This window comes from Pelobates fuscus, chromosome 3 (genome assembly GCF_036172605.1).
Source record: "Pelobates fuscus isolate aPelFus1 chromosome 3, aPelFus1.pri, whole genome shotgun sequence".
Lineage (NCBI taxonomy): Eukaryota > Metazoa > Chordata > Amphibia > Anura > Pelobatidae > Pelobates > Pelobates fuscus.
In genome coordinates, this window is record NC_086319.1 from 335,854,507 (window position 1) to 335,870,968 (window position 16,462).

Here is a 16,462-nt window from a genome sequence, read left to right on the forward strand (position 1 = left end):
CTCAAAGTCGCCATCCTCCTCCTGGTCCAGCATCTTCAGCCACATTAACCACTGCTGTCCTCCTTGCCCCCTCTCAACCATCCGCCCCTCCATCTCTCGCCTTGAGCAGTTCCTGCTCATCTGCCCACAGTCAGGTGTCTGTCAAGGACATGTTTGAGCGTAAGAAGCCAATGTCACAAAGTCACCCCCTTGCCCGGCGTCTGACAGCTGGCTTGACTGAACTCTTAGCCCGCCAGTTTTTACCATTCAAGCTGGTGGAGTTTGAGGCGTTCAAAAAATTTGTAGCTATTGGGACACCGCAGTGGAAGGTACCCGGACGAAATTTCTTTGTACAAAAGGCAATCCCCAAGCTGTACTCGATTGTGCAAAAGGAAGTAATGGCATGTCTGGCACACAGTGTTGGGGCAAGGGTCCATCTGACCACTGATACCTGGTCTGCAAAGCATGGTCAGGGCAGGTATATCACCTACACTGCGCATTGGGTAAACCTGCTGATGGCTGCCAAGCATGGAATGCGTGGCTCTGCAGAGGAGTTGGTGACACCGCCACGACTTGCAGGCAGGCCTGCTGCCACCTCCTCTACTCCTCCTACTCCATCCTCTTCCATAACCTCCTCGGCTGAGTCCTCTTCTGCTGCTGCGTTGGCGGCATTGCATTTGGGCAAGTTGACACATGTGCCGTGCATGGCACATGTGTGTAATTTGATCGTACAATGCTTTGTGCATAAGTACCCAGGCTTACAGGACGTCCTTAAGCAGGCCAGGAAGGTATGTGGCCATTTGAGGTAGGAGGACCGACCAAGCATCTTTTTCCATCTCCCGCTAACTAAAATCGATGCCTTATATACACGTCCCATGATAGGGGACGTAACAGGGATTAAACTGATAGGAATAGTGCTACTTAACACACCACTCCTATCTGGTGGCACATTAGATTGCACACGCAGTGCCCCAAATTTGAAGTAGGAGGACCAACCAAGCATCTTTTTCCATCTCCCGCTTCCTGGGTGGAGGAAGAGAGACCTTCAATGACATCAGTGAGGACAAGGAGCGGGACATGGCTAGCTTGGTATCCAACCTTGTGCAAATGGGGAGTTTGCATTTGTGCAAATGGACTGTTTGCGGTTGTTTGCGGTGCGTTAAACGGGGAGTTTGGTCTGTCACTGTGAAGCGGGCGTAACCCTTACACTACCTGATCGATACAACATCATACCTGATGTTTTAAAGCACGTTATTCCAAAAAATTAGGAATGTTAGGTGATTTATGCCCTTTATGGATTAAAACCAGACTCTGCATCAACTATGTAATTTTCCATGTGAGTTTTGCCATGGATCCCCCTCCGGCATGCCACAGTCCAGGTGTTTGTCCCCTTGAAACAACTTTTCCATCACTATTGTGGCCAGAAAGAGTCCCTGTGGGTTCTAAAATTCGCCTGCCCATTGAAGTCCATGGCGGTTCGCCCGGTTCGCCCGTTCGCGAACATTTGCGGAAGTTCGCGTTCGCTGTTCGCGAACCGAAAATTTTATGTTCGCGACATCACTATTTGCCAGCATCAAAGCTGTTAGAGCATTATGGGAAATGTAGTCTACAAAATATAGAGTGCTGAAGGTTGCGAAACCTTGCTGCGTAGGCTGATTGATCATTCGCTAATAACATAAATTTGGGGAAGAAACGGACAAAGGGACAAAACGGACAAAAAACAACGCACAAAACCAAAAATGCTCCTTATTTATAAATTTTGGTAAACTGAATCATGATTTCTGAATTGCTGCATACGATGCATGTTTTCACTGCACTAATAATTCAAAAATGTTCACTCAAGTTACTAGACTTGTACATTCAGTTCCAAATTAATTGCGATTTGTCTAATTGTGGGTGATCGCGGGTCCTCTGAATTCCACAACTCTGAATCACTGTAAGACCGGATAAAGAAACAAACAAGACAGGCAGTGGAGGAACGCTTTCATCTATTTCATGATCCGTAGTTCTATCTGTAGTGACAAAAAAAAGATGATTGATGGAAAAAAATAGGTTGATGGTTAGGAAACAGGCACTAAATATATGTACAAAGGATCAGTGCTACTATACTGGACCTTGCTGAGATAAATATAAGGCAGCACACCTGAAAAATAGGGCTCCCTCACAGGCCCTGTAGAGTAGACAAAACAAAAAAGGTGGAGGGGGAGGTGGTGCCACAGGTGAAAACAACCTGATTATAAACTATACAGACTGCTCAATGGATAAAGCTTGAGTGGTATAATCCCCACCAAGGATTTTTTTGGAGTAAAATTCTCACTGAAACAATAAAAACTCTGGTGCAAGGTAAAAATAAATAAAATTGTAAAATGGCTGACTCACAAGTTGAAAGTGGCCAAAATACCTTTAATAAAATATATTTAATTAAAATACCAGCCTTTTGAAAAAATAACAATTAAAATACAACAAAGAATCCTTGGTGGGGATTATACCACTCACGCTTTATCCATTGAGCAGTCTGCCTGTTCAATAAAATGTGAGTAACCACTTGGTATTTTATTATTTCCCCTCTGGCTTTTATACAATAAGCACTATTATTGTTTATTTTAGATTTCATATGGTCCTTATACCAACAAGATATCCATCTACTACAAATCTTCACATATCCAATAAGTGGGGATTGTACCACTGTATGCCATCCACACTAGAGCTAGTCTTATGGCTCTGGAAAACATGAGTAGGACCATATAGACCTTTTTACAAAATAGTACTTAGTACCGTTGGGATATACTGCACCATTATTTGCTGTCTTTTTTTTGCATACAGATCTCACGAATATCCCATGCTCATACCTTACTGAGGAATACTTCCCCTGACAAGATTGTGATTGACTTCCCATACAAGGTTTTATTTGGACTTTTTGCTGTATTTATCAGGCATAGACTCTTTTGGACTCCTGATTATTATTCATTATCTATATTTCGGACTCTCTTTTTTTTTTTTATCTTGTATGTATTTTCTCTTATATAGTGTCTTGTATATGTGCTTGTACAGTTTCTAATCATTTTTTTTTCACCTGTGGCGCCGCTTCCCCCTCCACAGTCACTAAATGTTGATTTTATTCACAGATCAAATGAGAAGTGACCAATAAAAGTAAAAGGAGGGCAAGTAAAAAATAAATACATCTATATTTATATATTTAATATATATATATATATATATATATATATATATATATTATATAGATTTTTTTACTCAGTTTCCCCTCTGTTGGTTGCTTCTTCTCACTTGATCCGTGAACCAAATGGCATTAAAATTCTTCTATTAGTGTACTGAAAAATATATACATAATATTTGTATTCTGTAGTACAACGATATGCTCATTTTCATGCGTTTTTGATTAGTCCAAATAGGTTTGCCTGAAAATCATCCGAACTAAATTGCCACATGGACAAATCCCGAGCCACTCTGAACCATTTTTTTTGCCATACACAAGTCTACTAATTTCTATATTCTTCTACAGAGATAATGAGGTAAGAATTTTAGAGTTGTTTAAAATTTAGAAATAATTTAAAATTCAAACTTAAATAATGATTTAGTGCTAGAGATGAGCACTTCTATGGTATTTTATTCCATAAAACCAATATATATTTTTTTGCTTGTAGAGTGTGCTCATGTAAAATAAAAAAAGACAATATCTTGTGCAGTTATTGATGTTTATTAAAAGAACCCTTAAATTCTAGTTCAACACTTCCAGCTTTTTGCTCTACATAGGATAGCCCTTCTTCACTGCAATTATGCTTATAATGAATCTCAGTTTAAACCCCCCCCCCCAATTTTTTTTTTCCGTGCATCCAAAATGGCTGTACTTATAGAAGAAAAAAGAAGTTGTAATAATTGTGCAATTGTATGAAACTTATGTAAAAACATAACGGGAGAGAACTGGAAGCCTGAAAGGAGCACTCAAAGGCAAGGGGTTAACCCTAGGGGAACTACCAAAGTAGTGTGCAAAGGAGAGAGGAGGTTGAGTGCCCTAGTTTGATTAATACATAACCTTTAATATAACACTTAAAATAGATGTGGAAATCGCCACCATAAAGGTAATAAACTTAGTGAAAGAGGAACTGTTCAGAAGTTTTCAGTGTCCTCAAAACAGAAATCTATTTGCGCAAAAACAATTATTTGCCCAATTGAGAGATATAAATAAGATTGTATGCAAGAGCCTGCAGGATAACGGCAGCAACACAATTACTTATTCGTATTGACATAGAGGCTAGTGTAATGCACAAGTGCAGCGTCAATCTTAATAACTAGGTAGTGGTGAAAGGCTGAGACCTCCTACATGGAGATCGCTAATCTGCCCAAAGCTTGGTATAACACCTAGTTAACAATGTATCAAATGCTCACATAGTTAGTAATAGGCAGCCTTGAGTGGTGCCTAGTAAAAGCCTTATATAGTACTTAAACTTAATGTGGGAATCGCCACCATAAAGGTAATAAACTTAAACTTAATGTGGGGATCGCCACCATAAAGGTAATAAACTTAAGGTTATGAACTTAGTTAAAGAGGAACTGTTCAGAAGTTTTCAGTGTCCTCAATACAGAAATCTATTTGCGCAAAAACAATTATTTGCCCAGTTGAGAGATATAAATAAGATTGTATGCAAGAGCCTACAAAATAATGGCAGCAAAACAATTACTTATTCATATTGACATAGAGGCTAGTGTAATGCACAAGTGCAGCGTCAATCTTAATAACTAGGTAGTGGTGAAAGGCTGAGACCTCCTACATGGAGATCGCTAATCTGCCCAAAGCTTGGTATAACACCTAGTTAACAATGTATCAATGCTAACATAGTTATTAATAGGCAGCCTTGAAAGGTGCCTAGTAAAAGCCTTATATGTGAATATATGCCGGGGATCTGAACTCATAGATCCATTTGGACTCTTTTTGGAGGAGAGTTAAATTGAAATTACCTTTCCTAGAATTCAGAGTGATTTTCTCTAAGGCTTGGAAGGATAAGTGGTTAGAATTGCCATCGTGAAAGTGGCGAACATGATTCGCTACAGGAGTACTTAAATTGAGATAGTAACAGAGTTGACATGCTGAAGAATGCGTCTCCTAAATTCCTGATACGTTTTCCCAATGTATTGGGTACCACATGAACATGTTATCACATAGATGACTCGGGTGGTGCTACAGTTTATAAAGTGGTTCACTTTGTATTCTTTTGAAGTTTGGCTGCATCTCACTATTTTAGAGGTTTTGATGAATTGGCACGCCTTACAGTGGCCACATTTGTGAGTCCCCATTGGAGCAGTCAGCCAATTTTTTGAAGGTGTTTTTCTTTCCAGATGGCTGTGTACCAATAGGTCTCTCAGGTTTCTTGATCTACATGCCGTGATGTTTGGGTAAGGAACTAAGTTGGTATCTAGATCCTTATCATATTGCAAAATTGGCCAGTGTCGAAAATAAAGATGTCCTTAATGGGTTGCCAATTAGCATCAAAAGTACCAATGCATCTGATCATTTTGTTTGTGGAGGTTGGTCTTGTAGACCTGAGGCTGGTGCTTCTTTCTTGTGTGAGAGCTCTTTGGAAAGCTTTTTTAAGGATCCGGTTAGGATATCCTTTGTTTTTAAACCGGATTCGTAATTTGTTGGCCTCAGATCTGAAGGACTCATCACTGGAGCAATTTCTTCTTGCTCTCAAGTACTGGCCATATGGAATCCCGGCCTTAAGCCGGTGCGGATGGAAACTTTGCCAATGTAGAAGGCTGTTTGATGCAGTACTTTTCCTGAAAAGTTCAGTGTCAACTGTTCCATCGAGATTGAGTAGGAGCCTAAGATCTAGGAATTCCAACTGTGTCTCGTGGATTACATATGTCAGTTTGAGTCCAATTCGATTGTCATTAAGCTCATTTACCATATTAGTGAAAGTTGGGATAGAGCCAGTCCAGAACAACAAGATATTGTCGATGTATCTGATCCATTTGTGGATATACTGATGATACTGGCAGATATCTTTAAGTGTTGTCTCTTCCCACCACCCTAAATATAAGTTCGCATAGCTAGGGGCACAAGCTGTGCCCATCGCAGTGCCAACTAGTTGCAAGTAGTAGGTGCTGTCAAAAACAAAATAATTGTGGGTTAGGACGAACTCCAAGATTTCTAGTATGAATTCAATTTGATCAGAATTGAATTTGCTGGATTTCAGTAGAAAGTAAGATGTAGCACGCAGGCCTATTTCGTGTGGGATGTTGTTATATAACGATACAACATCCAAACTTGCGAGTAGAGTGTAAGGTGGAACCACTAGGTTTTCCAACATTAACAATGCTTGTTTGGTGTCCTGTACGTGTGATTCCAAATTGATGACAAAGGGATGAAGTAGTTTCTCAATAAATTTGCTTACTTTTTCCGTCAGGGAGTTGTTACCGGAAATAATCGGTCTGCCAGGAGGATTAGTGAGACATTTATGAACCTTCGGAAGGCAGTAGAAAGTTGAGATGGTTGGATAATTGTTGGGAATCATAAATTGGAATTCTTCCTTCGTAATTATATTCATTTCCAATGCTCTAGTTAACATAGTTCTTAGTTCAGTGAGGAACAGGCTAGTTGGATCCTGAGAAAGTACTCTGTATTGGTTGGTATCTTTCAAGTGTTCCATACACATGTCAAGGTACATTGTTTGATCCATAAGCACTATATTCCCTCCTTTATCAGACGGTTTGATAATTAGGTCTTTGTTGCCAGTGAGTTCCCTCAGTGCTTCCCGTTCTGCTCTGGTCAAATTATCCCTAATTTTATCAGGTGGTGGAAGTGATTCTAAACATTTCGTCGTCATCTGGACGAATAAGTCCACGCTTGATATTTCTTTAAAATTAGGGGTATACCAGTTCAGAGGTTTGCAGTTAGTGAGAGGCTGTTTGTCATCTTGTTCCTCAAGGAGGGACACCATTGTTTTGAGGTCTTGATATTCTTCATAGGTGAGGCCCAAATCTTTGGCTAATTTGTTGTATTTTCGTTTATGGGTGACACTCAGAGCCAGTTTGCGTCCAAAGAGATTTGTATCTTTCACCCAGTCGAATTTGTTGGTAGTGGGGGATGGAACAAAGGACAACCCTTTAATAAGCAAAGATTTATGCTTGTTTTCCAGATTAAAGGTAGATAAATTTATGATCAAGTTGTCATCCATTGTGTTATAGTTCATTGATTTTTGTATCCCTCCTTGTTTATTTTGTACCCCCATCTTTTCCTGACTCTGAGTTTGCCCCGCTGGGGTTGGGGCCAGTCCTGGTCTAAAAAAGACGCTCCTGATTGAGAAGGTGTAAAGGGGGTCGGTGTGTTGCTGATCGAATCTGGGGGGTGGGTGGGTTGAGTATCCGGAAAAGATACAGTTTTTTCGGCTGGTTTTAAGATACTTTTCCTTTGTTGGAAATTGTAAGTGGTTCTAGTGGTGCTTCTTCCTCGCCTTTGGGAGCTAGAGTCAGAGTTAGACCAGTCACTGTCATCTGATGTAGAGTTATTTTTGCTACTGAATCTTTTCCTGTAGTTATATCTTGGCCTGAAGATAGCGCCCTCCTTGAAATCCTTGTGATCTCGTTGATACTTAAAGTGTTTCTTTTCCCTGATATGTTTCTTAAAACTATCCAAATTATTGTTTAGTTTAGTCTCCATAGATTTAAAGTCAGAGTGAGTATGAAAGGCTTTGATATTCTTAATTTCAATTTGAAGGTTCTGATTGACAGTTTCAAGATGGGATTCTTCTAGCTTGATTAGAAATTCCATTAATCTTATAGAACTGTCAATTAGAATGTTGTTCCATTCTTGGATTTGAATATCGGTTTTAACTTTTTCTGGTCTGGAAATGTCGGACCTAAGCCCTCTAGGGACTAGCTTGTCCTCGACATATTTGCATAGGCTCGTGATTTCCCAGTGTCCTTTAATCTGTTGTTTGTATAAATTTTGGATATCAAAGAAACTATCATTGATATCATTTGAATTGTGTTTGATTAAAGGTTCAAGGGAAAAGACATTGTCAATGTCTATAGTACTTAAATTAGGATTAATAACATTACTCAGATAGGAGGTCATAATCACAATTCGGTGACTGTGCTGTTTGCTTCCGGAGATTGGGTATTGAAACCCTGTATATTTAGAGCGAACAAAACGGGAGAGAACTGGAAGCCTGAAAGGAGCACTCAAAGGCAAGGGGTAAACCCTAGGGGAACTACCAAAGTAGTATGCAAAGGAGAGAGGAGGTTGAGTGCCCTAGTTTGATTAATACATAACCTTTAATATAACACTTAAAATAGATGTGGAAATTGCCACCATAAAGGTAATAAACTTAGTGAAAGAGGAACTGTTCAGAAGTTTTCAGTGTCCTCAAAACAGAAATCTATTTGCGCAAAAACAATTATTTGCCCAATTGAGAGATATAAATAAGATTGTATGCAAGAGCCTGCAGGATAACGGCAGCAACACAATTACTTATTCGTATTGACATAGAGGCTAGTGTAATGCACAAGTGCAGCGTCAATCTTAATAACTAGGTAGTGGTGAAAGGCTGAGACCTCCTACATGGAGATCGCTAATCTGCCCAAAGCTTGGTATGGCACCTAGTTAACAATGTATCAAATGCTCACATAGTTAGTAATAGGCAGCCTTGAGTGGTGCCTAGTAAAAGCCTTATATAGTACTTAAACTTAATGTGGGAATCGCCACCATAAAGGTAATAAACTTAAACTTAATGTGGTTATCACCACCATAAAGGTAATAAACTTAAGGTTATGAACTTAGTGAAAGAGGAACTGTTCAGAAGTTTTCAGTGTCCTCAATACAGAAATCTATTTGCGCAAAAACAATTATTTGCCCAGTTGAGAGATATAAATAAGATTGTATGCAAGAGCCTACAAAATAACGGCAGCAAAACAATTACTTATTCGTATTGACATAGAGGCTAGTGTAATGCACAAGTGCAGCGTCAATCTTAATAACTAGGTAGTGGTGAAAGGCTGAGACCTCCTACATGGAGATCACTAATCTGCCCAAAGCTTGGTATAACACCTCGTTAACAATGTATCAATGCTAACATGTAAAAACATGTTTAAATATTACACTCACTTGCACCGGAGTCTAGTATCTTGCTCTGCTTTTAATGATAGGATATATTGATATTGGTGATAACTTACATTACTTCTGAAATGAAGCAGCAGACAGTCCTGAAAATTGAATTAAAAATGCCCTGTATTAACAATGAAAAAGAATAGGCAAAAAATAAATAAAAAAAATGTGTACAATGCACCAATCAGCACCACAAGACGTATTGCATACAAGACACGTTTAAGATAGCTAGATTTCTCAGTTAGTACATTTTCTAATAATAAGCTGGGCAGAGTCCAGTAAAATATGATCATTTCTGTCTAAAAACCTGAGACGTATCATACATACATACATATTCACAAATCCCACTTTCATCAGGCTTGGCTCCATTTGGACTGGGTGATATTACTCATGGCGGTAAGTTCTGCTGAGTTCATCTCCAGATTAATCTATATAGTAAGAGTTTCCTCCATTCTGATCACAAGTGCTGTTAGCGTCTTGTGAATAAATGCTTTTACCTCAAGATTAAAGCCATATTGAATCACTGCTCCTTTGTACCCCAAGACTAACACACAGTAATGCAAATGGCTGCACCCCCCCCCCCAAAGAGCTGCGTTTGATGTCCATTTTGACTTTTCTGTGAATCCTGCAAATATGGAATGTGTTTTTAACCTGTGAAAAAAACACTAGGGCTTCCATATGCCTTGCAGGTAAAGAGAGTGTGAAGCGAAGGTCCTAGAAGATTACGCTAATCCTTGTACATTTGAAGACTCAGCTTGCCATCAAAAGATACTCTTGAGTTGAAGAGATGAAAATAATCTTTAGTGTCTGAGCTGCTAAGAGGCCCTTAATAAAACGCCGGAGAGTAAACCTGAAGAAAATGGATCCAGAATCCTTTCATCTACTATATTTAGATACTCTTTTAATCAATCTCACAACCCTTGTATAGACTAGTAACAAAAGGACAGGTTCAGCACGGCTAAAGACAAGGCCTCAAACTGTTAATGCAATAGCTCTCATCCATCTATTACGTGTGATTCATACTATGCCGTTTGGATGGAAACAAGAATACAATGTTCTTTCTGCAGAAAAACTACGATATACATTTAATCAAAGCAACTGCTCTTGTTGATTTTACCACAAACCACTAATCATTTTTTTTTTTTTTTCATAATTTGATATAATCCATGGTTTTCAGTAATAAAGAAAAAACATCTAGTCACATTTGCAGTCTATTTGTGGAGAACATTTATTAATACCTGTTTCCATAAGACGGACATGGATTTGTGCAACGATGACCCTGAGAACACCGGGAAATCACTGTAAAATGAATTAGGACTTGTACAATGGATTTTTGCCCAATTGTTCAATCAGCGAATGCAGCAAAGTTCCAGATTTTATGTAGAGAAAACAAATAAGTAAATTTAAAAACTCATTTTCACATAGTCTGGTTCATATGACACCATAAACCACTCAGGTTTGTGTTTTATAGTGTTGTTGTCCGGAGCACTCGCTGTGATTATATCAGCTCCAAATTTAAAGCTTCCTTCTTAAATGTTATGCATGCAATTTACAAAATAAAAATCTTTCTCTGTAAGAAAAAAAAAAACCCAAAAAATATGTTAAAACATGTAGTTGAGGGTCCCACAATAAAGACTAGTTTTGACCACCTACTGGAGATCTAAGAACACTTAATTACTTAATTATCATATTGCCAACAGAATAAAAATCTTTGGCAGTAATTTTTTTTAGCCACTTGAATCCTATGTTTAAGGCAGAGACATATAACGCAAGTTAAAAATAAACACAATGTGTTAATGCAAAAGGATGATTTCCAGAGGTTGAAAGGTGGATTGGTAGAAATAAAAGTTCTTTAAATACTGGAAAACAGTTTCAATGCTATTAAGTAAGCACAAATTGCTTAATCTAACTAATCCCCAATTAAGAACTATAACAAAGTCCAACTGTATCCTGGCCACAGGCATTTACTAGAAGTAACTTGGTATGTGGTTGGATAGTAATATCTCATTTGGCTTTCATATTGAAAGATGGTCCTTCAAATTTTATCTCAAACCTGGTGATTTATACATAAAAATATGCTTATATCTTGATATTAGGAAATTAAATGCCACAAATGTCCATGCCAGTCTCAGACAATGTTGCTAAACTATATGCATCTGCAGCACAAACACATCTAACTAAACTCAACACTGTATAATTTGTTATGACACCTTGTTTTGCAGTGTAATCATAACACTCAGCATTGTGAAATGTGGAAACAAACAGTTAAGGAAATAATTCACCCCCTTTTTTCTTCTCTCTCTCTTTCAACCACATGTGAACCTATTCCCCTTAAACATGCTATTGATGTACCCATAGTAAAAAAGACATCTTTTTTTTTCAAAGCTTCTAGAAAGACTTGTCTTTACCCATTTGGGTTACTTCCTCAATACCAACTTTCTTTTCGACCCTCTTCAATCTGGTTTGCACTCCCTCCACTCTACTGAGACTACTCTGATTCAAGCAAAAAATCATCTAATTGTGGCTAAATGCAAAAGTCCCTACTCCATACCTCTTATTTTGTACCTCTCTGCTGCATTTGACACTGTTGATCATGTCCTTCTTCTACAAACTCTTCAATCCTTCAGCCTCCGTGACACTGTACTCTCATGTTTCTTCTCCTATCTCCTTTAAAGTTTATTCAGTGTCTCCTTTTCTAATGACACCTTCTCTCCTCGTCCTGTCTCAGTTGGAGTGCTCCACGGCTCTATCATTGGCCCCTGTTTGTTTTCTCTTTATACTCCCTCTCTTGGCAAATGTATTAATTAATTTGGCTTCTGCTATGAACTGTACGCTGATGACACCCATATTTTTGTTTACTCCCCTGATCTCTTCCCTGCTGTCCTAGAATGTGTCACTGATTGTCTTTATTCCCACTCTGATTGGATGTCCTACCTTTTTCTGAAACTCATTCTCTCTAAAACTGAACTTTTTAATTTTCCTCCTCATACTACTGATCTTCCTCATTGGTTCTCTCTGTAAGTTTATGAATCAGCCAACCCTTGCAAGCTCTTGGTGTTATCTTTGATTCTGGCCTCACTTTTGTGCCTCTAGTCGTTGCTAAAACCTGTAGTTTCTACATAAAACATTGCCTGCGTATGCACATTCCTTATGCAAGATACAGCTAAGGAGTTTGCTCATGCTCTGGTAACTTCTTGCATTGATAACTGAAATTCTTTCCTAATTGGCCTCACGACAGTACATGTTGCCGCCAGTCTAACTTTTCTATCCCGTCGCTCCTCTCACACCTCCCCCTTCTGTCAATCCATACATTGGCTTTCTGTATTCAAAAGGAGTCAATTCAAAATACTAACCTTTACCTATAAGCTATAAACAATTTTAGTACCTGTTATATTTCTTCACTAATTCGTAGTCATGCCTGCTCTGCCTGTAACCTTCTCCTGTCCACTGCTCGGACCATAACGGGTAATTGATATTACCACAATCATGCTAACATTTGTTGGAGACATTTGCGTTCATTTTGAGCATCCTGGATGCAGCTAAATATCACCTATAAATGATCTTGCAGTGATTTTCCAGATAGTTGGCCAATTCCCCTCAAGGCAAGGATGAAATTAAACCAATCCTCTAGATCATATTATGTCCCTAAATCCTTTTCCCATGCCAGCAGCATGAAATCTAATTTTTAAACAGGTCTAGAAGTAATATGGGAGTTACAAAAAGAAACGATATGTTTCAAATTTGGTCAAAGAGATAAATATTTTCTAAATTAGAAATTTCCAATGTGTTAAATCCTTCATCCGAAACACTCCTGCCATTTATGAGAAATCGGATTATAATTTGGGAAAATAAAATCTTCTAAATAACATTTTGTTTTCAATTTGGGCATTAGGGAATTAGGGAATAGCAGGGTGACTTAACCTAGGATGAAGCTCTAAGCCTAGGTGGGCGTGCGCAGAGTTCAGTGGAGGAAACACCCGGTTAAGGTAGCGGTCAGCTAGCCTGGGATCACCTTACCATAGATGCACAGATTATTTGGCATGGAAACCACAAAACCAGGTATATTACCCAAAATTAATTAGGAGAGTCGGGAGCTCAAGCATTTCAGGTCTGGCTAGATCGGAGGTCAGGCTCTGCCCCCCCTCCAGTGGGGATTATTTTAGCCAGTCTCTTTGCTAAGACTTTAGCATGTAATTAAGTGTCATTTTTAAATAAGGAAAATAATCTAAAATTGTAATTTATCTGGACTTTTTTTTCCTGGTTTTGGTAGGGTAACTATATGTGCAGACAAAGCCTGCCCTGGCATCTTTCTCTCAGATCAACACAAATAAAAGAGTTTAGTTAAGTGTGGTATTAAAGTATTGGAAAATGATTTGCAGTATGACATGGTGAACCCATCAGGACCTGGTGCTTTGCCAGCAGGTGTTTTATTGATAGCTTCAAGTACCTCTGATGATGTTATTTCAGAATTTAGAGTGCCCAATTTATCATTAAGATTGTGTGTCAAATCAGTTTTACCTAAACATTGTCTAATTTCTTTCAGGTTTGGTTTCTACAATATTTGGATCAGATTCTAGATTATAGAGACATTTATAGTAAGTGGCAAACATGTTTCTGATTTTGATGGGATGGGTTGCTTTTTCACCTTGATGGGTTACCTATTCACCCTGATCTTTGACACAAACAGAGAAAAGGCCTTATTGCCTAAAAAAGCTGTTTTAGGCATCTCATCATGAAGGATATATGTTCCAAATGAATTTCATCGATTTGCTTTTTAATATCAGCAATCAAAGCTGTTAATGAAGCAGATGGGCTACATTTGTTTGCTTGATTTAAATTGTACACATTTTTCTGTAATGTTTTCAAATTTTTAAAATGAGACAACCTTTGAATAAAATGACATCTGATAACTTCCTTGTGCGTAGTCTAGATCACCCCATCAGACACTTCAGGGTCAACATTTTCCTTTAAATATTTTTAAAGACATTTTCTGCTAAGTATTTGTTTTCGGTGTCAAGTACTTGATACTTGCTTAATTTCCATGGCCTATCTGGAGTCAAACAGATTGTGATAGATGCAGCATAATAGGAGCATGATCTGACCAATTTATATCTAAAATATCTAAATTCAAGATGTGTGGTAATGGTGACTCATTGACCAGAAATCTATATATTCTTGAATACGTATTGTAGATCATTGTATGATAATTGCATGATAGGTAAAATCTCTTGAAGCGCCCTCCACGTATCATAAAACCCATGCGAGAAAAGATATTGAGAACATGAGCTGGTCAACTTTTCACTGGCGTTTCTTTCTGAAAGATTAATATTTTTCCTTGTTGTGCCCAATCCATAGCCTAACACATAATTTGTGTCTCCACGGATTATCAGTGTGCCTTTACTATTAAGATTGTCCCCCAAATTTTCTTTAAAAATGTAAGTTGCCCAGAATTTGTAAAATAGACATTTGCTATTGCATATATGTGCATTTTCCCAATCTATAGCAAATATCTACCTTCAACATTCAACAACCTTATTAGTGAAACATGCTATGTTTCTATTGAAAAGAATTGAGACTCCCCTACATTTGTTCCTATAAGTCGAATGGAATTAGAAAGGGAAATATTTTGTCCAAATCACAAAGCACAAAAGAGAACCTCATCAAACCAAATAAAGTAGACAGAGCAAGGCCACTGGACCTTATTAGAATAAAATGCAACTATGCTATGATATTTCCTTGCTGTGTAACAGATATTACAATTCTATTACAGAAATTACACCTTAAACAAAAAAGTAAGTTTGAGTCACAGCACATAATATGTTGAATATGGATGGGTAAGGGGAAAAAGAAAAAAATTGGGTTAGAAAAAATAAAATAATTCCCAATAATGGATGAGAAAAATAAAATATTTACCTCCCCATGAGGGAAGGGAAACAAGTTCTCCACTCCACTAAAAAATACAGGCCTATAAGGTGGTGGTGGTGGTGGGGTTCAAGAGTCCTAATTCTATGAATCCGGCTTAACACTAGCTCTAATATATGTGTATGTAAACACACACACATATATAAAAACTGGGCACAAGCAGCAGTTTTCATGTAAACACATATAATAAACAATAAAAGACAATATATTGAACAATATCTAAATAATAGCATGACTCCTGCTCTGGGTAATCTCTTCTTATCTTCATTAACAAAAGAAAAATCTAGCGTCACGATTCGTTGTAAAAGGTAGAAGTATCGATAGTCTTGTAGAGTAATTCTTCAAGCCATCATGACGAAGATGGATATTAATTCAAACTGAAAGGTAAGGTGTTTAAATAACTTGCATCAATAAGTAAACGTCTAAATCAATAAGTAAACACATTATTTACTTTTAGAGTAAATATAATGCACATATGCAAACATACCGAATCCCAAATAATTTAAATATCCAGGAGTATAATAAAGTATTTATCCAAACAGTCTCCACAAAGAAATTATAATCCAAACTGAAATGCAGAGTTATTTTATTGGCTGTATAATCTAAATTGAAAAGATATAGTCATCATACAGCAAATATGAATAAACCTATCCAACAATATAAAAAAGAAGCACATTATCTGTTCCACAATACAATGCAATCCAAAAAAATGTCAGATACATGTTTCAATGATCTGGCAGCTCTCTTCTATGAGTTTAAACTGAGTTTATGGTACAAGAGGGTCCTCAGAATTCAAGGGCATCAAAAAGTCTTGACCTTCCTCTGGCGTATTAATGATAGCATTTTGGACTTCGTGACAGAACATGATTTTTACAGGGAAACCTCATCTATATTTACCATTTTTATTTTGCAGCTCTTTTGTAAAAGATTGAAATTCTCCTCTTCTTAAACGTGTTGTTGAGTAGTGATCTTGGAAGAATTGGCAATTTGTAAATTCCTCAGGCAGCTTAAGGACATCATTGTCTTATTTCAGCCATACGCTTTTCCTTTATATGAAAGAAAGCCTTCTTAAGATAGTATCCCTGGCTGCTTCATTCGGTGCCAAATTTGACTTATGGAATCTATGGCAGCAATCAATGATTATCTCTGAATCCTTCAAATTCAGAAGAACCAACCAAATTACTCCCTTAACATATGCCATTAGTTCGTTAACAAGCACCAATTTGTGAATATATTCGATTCACAAATTGTCCCTCCTGTCCCTCAGTTACTTTTGCAAAAGCAAATTTCAATTGCAATTCCATCGTTTGCACTTTAGCCTCCAGTTCTCTATGGGATTCATTGCAAACGACAAGGGCTTTTTCAGTGCGGTCCATACAAATTCCCAATTCGTCTAAATCTTTGCGGACAGTCTAGCATGTACTGCCCTCCAGTATACTC